Raw genomic sequence first — 7284 nt, 5'->3', positions numbered from 1 at the left:
GTAATAGCATGAGTAGCACAACAACCCCGATGGTGACACGTTGATGGAGATCATGGTGTGACGCCGGTGACAAGAAGATCGTGCCGGTGCTTTGGTGATGGAGATCAAGAAGCGCATGATGATGGCCATATCATTTCACTTATGAATTGCATGTGATGTTAATCCTTTATGCACCTTATCTTGCTTAGAACGAAGGTAGCATTGTGAGGTGATCTCTCACTAAAATTTCAAGATGAAATTGTGTTCTCCCCGACTGTGCACCGTTGCAACAGTTCTTCGTTTCGAGACACCACATGATGATCGGGTGTGATAGACTCAACGTTCACATACAACGGGTGCAAAACAGTTGCACACGCGGAACACTCGGGTTAAGCTTGACGAGCCTAGCATGTGCAGACATGGCCTCGGAACACATGAGACCGAAAGGTCGAGCATGAATCGTAAAGTTGATATGATTAGCATAGAGATGCTTACCACTAAAACTATTCTCGACTCACGTGATGATCGGACTTGAGATAGTGGATTTGGATCATGAACCACTCAAATGACTAGAGAGATGTACTTTTTGAGTGGGAGTTCTTAAGTAATATGATTAATTGAACTAATTGTCATGAACATAGTATAATGGTCTTTGCGAATTACGATGTAGCTTGCGCTATAGCTCTACTGTTTTTATGTGTTCCTAGAGAAAATTTAGTTGAAAGTTGATAGTAGCAAACTTTGCAGACAGAGTCTGTAAAACCGAGGATGGTCCTCATTGCTGCGCAGAAGGCTTATGTCCTTAATACACCACTCGGTGTGCTGCACCTCGAGCGTCCTCTGTAGATGTTGTGAACATCCGACATACACGTTTCTGATGACTACACGATAGTTCAGTACAAAATACTTAATGGCTTAGAAGCAAGGCGCCGAAGACGTTTTGAAACGTCACGGAACATAAGAGACGTTCTATAGAGATGAAATTGTGATTTCATGCTTGTGCCCTTGTTAAGAGGTATGAGACCTCCGACAAGATTCTTTGTCCACGAAGTAGAGGAGAAAAGCTCAATCATTGAGCGTTTGCTCAGATTATCTGAGTACGACAATCGCTTGAATCAAGTGGGAGTTGATCTTCCAGATAAGATAGTGATGGTTCTCCAAAGTCACTGCCACCAAGCTGTGAGAGCTTCGTGATGAACTATAACATATCAAGGATAGATACAATGATCCTTGAGCGATTCGCGATGTTTGACACTGCGAAAGTAGAAATCAAGAAGGAGCATCAATAGTTGATGGTTAGTAAAACCACTAAGTTTCGAGAAAGGCAAGGGCTAGAAGGAATACTTCATGAAACGGCAAAGCATTTGCTGCACTAATGAAGAGACCCCAGATTAAACCCAAGCCCGGGACTAAGTGCTTCTGTTATGAGGGGAACGGTCACTGAGGCGGAGCAACTCTAGATACTTGGTAGATAAGAAGGCTGGCAAAAGTCGAAAGAAGTATATTTGATATACATGGTGTTGATGTGTACTTTACTAGTACTCCTAGTAGCACGAGGGTATTGGATACCGGTTCGGTTGCTAAGTGATTAGTAACACGAAATGAAAGCTACGGCATAAACGGAGACTAGCTAAAAGCGAGGTGACGATACGTGTTGGAAGTGTTTCCAAGGTTGATATGATCAAACGTCGCACACTCCCTCTACCATCGGGATTGGTGTTAAACCTAAATAATTGTTATTTGGTGCTTGCGTTAAGCATGAACATGATTGGATCGTGTTTATTGCAATACGATTATTCATTTAAAGAGAATAACGGTTACTCTATTTGCTTGAATAATCACCTTCAATGGTTTATTGAATCTCGATCGTAGTGTTACACATGTTCATGATATTGGTGCCAAAAGATACGAGGTAATGATGATAGTACTACTTACTTGTGGCACTGCCGCTTGAGTCATGTTGGTATAAATTGCATGAAGAGGCTCCATGCTGATGGATCTTTATACTCACTTGATTTTGAATCACTAGTGACATGCAAATCATACCACATGAGCAAGGCCTTGTTTTCATTGAGATGAAACAAGATAGTAACTTGTTGGAAGTGATACATTTTGATGTATGCAGTCCAATGGGTGCTGAGGCACGCAGTGGATATCATTATGTTCTTACTTCAATGACGATTTGAGTAGATACAAGAGTATTTACTTAATGAATCACAAGTATGAAATATTGAAAAGTTCAATTATGTTTCGGAGTGAAGTTCGTCGTAACAAGAGGATAAACTGTCTACGATATGATCACAGAAATGAATATATGAGTTACGAGTTTTGGTACGCAGTTAAGACAATGTGGAAATTGTTTCGTAGTTCATGCCACCTGGAACATCATGGTGTGATGATATGTTTGAACGTCATAGCCACGCACTATGTGGTATGGTGCATGCTATGATGTCTCTTATCGAATTACTACTATCGTTTATGGGTTATGCATTAGAGACAACCGCATTCACTTTAAATAGGGCACCGCGTATTTCCGTTGAGATGACACAGTATAGACTGAGGTTTAGAGAAATCTAAAATGTCATTTCTTGAAAGTTTGGGGCTTCGACACTTATGTGAAAAAGTTTCAGTCTGATAAGCTCGAACCCAAAGCGGATAAATGCATCTTCATAGGATATCCAAAACAGTTGGGTACATCTCCTATCTCAGATCCGAAAGCAAAGTGTTTGTTTCTAGAAACGGATCCTTTCTCGAGGAAAGGTTTCTCTTGAAAGAATTGAGTGGGAGGGTGGTAGAACTTGATGAGGTTATTGAACCATCACTTCAACCAGTGTGTAGCAGGGCACAGGAAGTTGTTCCTATGGCGCCTACACCAATTGAAGTGAAAGCTGATGATGGTGATCATCGAGCATCGGATCAAGTTACTACAAGCCTTGTAGGTTGACAAGGTCGCGTACTACTGCAGAGTGGTACGGTAACCCTGTCTTGGAGGTCATGTTGTTGAGCAACAGTGAACCTACAAGTTATGGAGAAAGCAATGGTGGGCCCGGATTCCGACAAATGGCTGGAAGCCATGAAATCCGAGAGAGGATCCATGTATGAAAACAAAGTGTAGACTTTGGAAGAACTACTTGATGGTCATATGACTATTGAGTAAAGATGGATCTTTAAAAGGAAGACAGACGATGATGGTGATAAGTCACTATTAAGAAAAGCTCGACTTGTCGCAAAGATGTTTCCGACAAGATCAAACAGTTAACTATGATGGGACTTTCTCACTCGTAGCGATGCTAAAAGTCTGATAGAATTATGTTAGTAGTTGCTGCATTATTTATGAAATATTGCACATAGGATGTCAAAACATTGTTTCCTCGACGGTTTCCTTGAGCAAACATGGTATGTGATACAACCAGGAGGTTTTGTCGATCCTAAAGATACTAGCAAGTATGCAAGCTCCAGCGATCCTTCGATGGACTGGTGCAAGCATCTCGGAGTTGGAATATACACTTTGATGAGATGATCAAAGATTTTGGGTTTGTACAAGGTTTATGAGAAACTTGTATTTCCAAAGAAGTGAGTGGGAGCACTATAGAATTTCTGATAAGTATATGTGGTTGACATATTGTGGATCAGAAGTAATGTAGAATTTATGTAAAGCATACAAGGTTGTTTGAAAGGAGTTTTCAAAGGTATACCTGGATTGCGCTACTTGAACGTTGAGCATCAAAGATCTATGGAGATAGATCGAAAGCGCTTAATAGAAGTTTCAACAAGATGCATGCCTTGACAAGTTTTTGAAGGAGTTCAAAATAGATCAGCAAAGAAGGAGTTCTTGGTTGCGTTGTGAGGTGTGAATTTGAGTAAGACTCAAAACCCGACCCCGGCAGATAAAGCGAATAGACGAAGGTCGTCTTCTATGCCTTGGCCGTAGAATCTGAAGTATGCCATGCTGGGTACCGCACCTGACGTGTGCCTTGACTCAAAGTCTGTTGAGAGGTACAGAGAGTGATCCATGATTGAATCACTAGCAGCGATCAAAATTTATAATTAGTAACTGATGGACTAAGTAATTTTTCTCGATTATGGAGGTGGTTAAAAAGTTCGTCGTAAAGGGTTACGTCGATGCAAGCTTTGACACGAATTCGAATAACTATGAGTAGTGAAATGGATTCGTTTAGTAGAGTAGATATTTGGAGTATTTCCGAATAGCACATAGTAGCAGCATCTATAAGATGACATAAAGATTTGTAAAGAACACACGGATCTGAAATTTTCAGAACCGTTGACTAAAACCTCTCTCACGAGCAAGACGTGATGAGACCCCATCACTATATGGGTGTTGGATTCGTTGGAATCACATGGTGATGTGAACTAGATTATTGACTCTAGTGCAAGTGGGAGACTGTTGGAAATATGCCCTAGAGGCAATAATAAATTAGTTATTATTATATTTCTTTGTTCATGATAATCATTTATTATCCATGCTATAATTGTATTGATTGGAAACACAGTGCATGTGTGGATACATAGACAAAACACTGTTCCTAGTAAGCCTCTAGTTGACTAGCTCGTTGATCAAAGATGGTCAAGGTTTCCTGACCATAGGCAAGTGTTGTCACTTGATAATGGGATCACATCATTAGGAGAATCATGTGATGGACTAGACCCAAACTAATAGACGTAGCATGTTGATCGTGTCATTTTGTTGCTACTGTTTTCTGCGTGTCAAGTATTTGTTCCTATGACCATGAGATCATATAACTCACTGACACCGGAGGAATGCTTTGTGTGTATCAAACATCGCAACGTAACTGGATGACTATAAAGATGCTCTACAGGTATCTCCGAAGGTGTTCGTTGAGTTAGTATGGATCGAGACTGGGTTTTGTCACTCCGTGTGACGGAGAGGTATCTCGGGGCCCACTCGGTAATACAACATCACACACAGGCCTTGCAAGCAATGTGACTTAGTGTAAGTTGCGGGATCTTGTATTACGGAACGAGTAAAGAGACTTGCCGACGAGATTGAAATAGGTATGCGGATACTGACGATCAAATCTCGAGCAAGTAACATACCGGAGGACAAAGGGAATGACATACGGGATTATATGAATCCTTGGCACTGAGGTTCAAACGATAAGATCTTCGTAGAATATGTAGGATCCAATATGGGCATCCAGGTCCCGCTATTGGATATTGACCGAGAAGTCATTCGGGTCATGTCTACATAGTTCTCGAACCCGCAGGGTCTGCACACTTAAGGTTCGACGTTGTTTTATGCGTATTTGAGTTATATGGTTGGTTACCGAATGTTGTTCGGAGTCCCGGATGAGATCACGAACGTCACGAGGGTATCCGGAATGGTACGGAAATGAAGATTGATATATAGGATGACCTCATTTGATTACCGGAAGGTTTTCGGAGTTACCGGGAATGTACCGGGAATGACGAATGGGTTCCGGATGTTCACCGGGGGGGCAGCCCACCCCGGGGAAGCCCATAGGCCTTGGGGTGGCGCACCAGCCCTTGGTGGGCTGGTGGGACAGCCCAAGAAGGCCCTATGCGTCATAGATAGAAAATCAAAGAGAAAAGAAAAAAAAGGAGGTGGGAAGGAAGAGAAGGACTCCACCTTCCAATCCTAGTTGGACTAGTATTGGAGGAGGACTCCTCCTCCCCTTGGTGGCGCAGCCCTTGGGGATCCTTGAGCCTCAAGGCAAGCCTCCCCTCCCCTCCTCCTATATATATGGAGCTATTAGGGCTGATTTGAGACAACTTTTGCCATGGCAGCCCGACCACATACCTCCACGGTTTTTCTTCTAAATCGCGTTTCTGCGGAGCTCGGACGGAGCCCTGCTGAGATTAGATCACCACCAACCTCCGGAGCGCCGTCACGCTGCCGGAGAACTCATCTACCTCTCCGTCTCTCTTGCTGGATCAAGAAGGCCGAGATCATCGTCGAGCTGTACGTGTGCTGAACGCAGAGGTGCCGTCCGTTCGGCACTAGATCGGAGCGGATCGTGGGACGGATCGCGGGACGGTTCGTGGGATGGTTCGCGGGGCGGATCGAGGGACGTGAGGACGTTCCACTACATCAACCGCCTTCACTAACGCTTCTGCTGTGCGATCTACAAGGGTACGTAGATCGGAAATCCCCTCTCGTAGATGGACATCACCATGATAGGTCTTCGTGCGCGTAGGAAAATTTTTGTTTCCCATGCGATGTTCCCCAACATGCCGCCCTAGCGGCGTCTCCTGCGGCTCCGGTTTGACAAGGAGGAGCGTCGATGACCCGGAGAAGCAAAAGCAGGAGCCGACCGAGGAGGAGGCAGGTGGCGGCGGGTATTCGAACCGCGATGAGCTGCCGCTCTCAATGTGCTCGAGGACGGCCTCCAACGTGCGGCCGGGGACGCCCCACCATAGACGGCGCTCCTCAGAGTCGAAACGGCTGCGAGGGTGAACTCCGTTGGTAGCGGCGAGCTGGTCGGCGTGACGACGTTCGAAGTACGCCGTTCATAGCGTGTTGCTGTTGGAGGCGTACCTCGGCTAGTCCCGCGAGATCTCCGACAGTGATAACCGGATGCGCGCGATCTCCGCGCGCTGGTCAGCTCCAGAGAGCTATGGTGGCACCGGGACTCCGCCAGCGCTCAGCCTCTACGAACCCGACAGCCGCATGTCTGGTGGCGTCGGGTAGTCCGCCTCGTAAAGGAGGCGGGCCTCACACTCGTGCAGGTGACGGCGACCGAAGCCATTGGTCGTCGCTCCGTTGCCGGGGTAGCGCTTGACCATTGGTGGAGAGAGGGAGAGGGAGAGGGAGAGGAGGTGCTGGTGACGAAAGGGGCGACAAGAGGAGAGGACGTCGGCGACGAGAGTCTGACGAGAGAGGTGTGTGGCCACCGGCGAGGGGAGGGGCGACTTTTATAGCCGCCGGCGGGCGGCACGCGGGGAGGCAGCCGTGTGAACGTGTGGCGGGAGTGGACGGGACGTGCGTCGCCGTGCGTTCACTGCGTCGCCCGTGAAGAATCAATGAAAGGATGACCGTCGGCGTAGCCTTCGCATTGATTCCCGCATGAAACAAGGCGATGAGAAGGACAAACGCTCCTAATCGCTCACAGGACGGGTCCACACACATTTCGCAGCGTTTCGCGTAAAAAAACGTTTCCATGTTGTCCCCGAACATTTCCAGCGCGATGGGTTCGGCCTGGAACCGTCAGAGACAATTTTGATCCTAAATAGCGAAAAAGGGGTTCTTAAAAACGCGAATGGATCGGGTTTCCAAAAAGTGATATTGGAGGGTCCGTTGGGGAC

Source organism: Hordeum vulgare, chromosome 6H (genome assembly GCF_904849725.1).
Source record: "Hordeum vulgare subsp. vulgare chromosome 6H, MorexV3_pseudomolecules_assembly, whole genome shotgun sequence".
In the NCBI taxonomy this organism is placed as follows: Eukaryota; Viridiplantae; Streptophyta; class Magnoliopsida; order Poales; family Poaceae; genus Hordeum; species Hordeum vulgare.
This window is presented reverse-complemented; position numbering follows the sequence as displayed.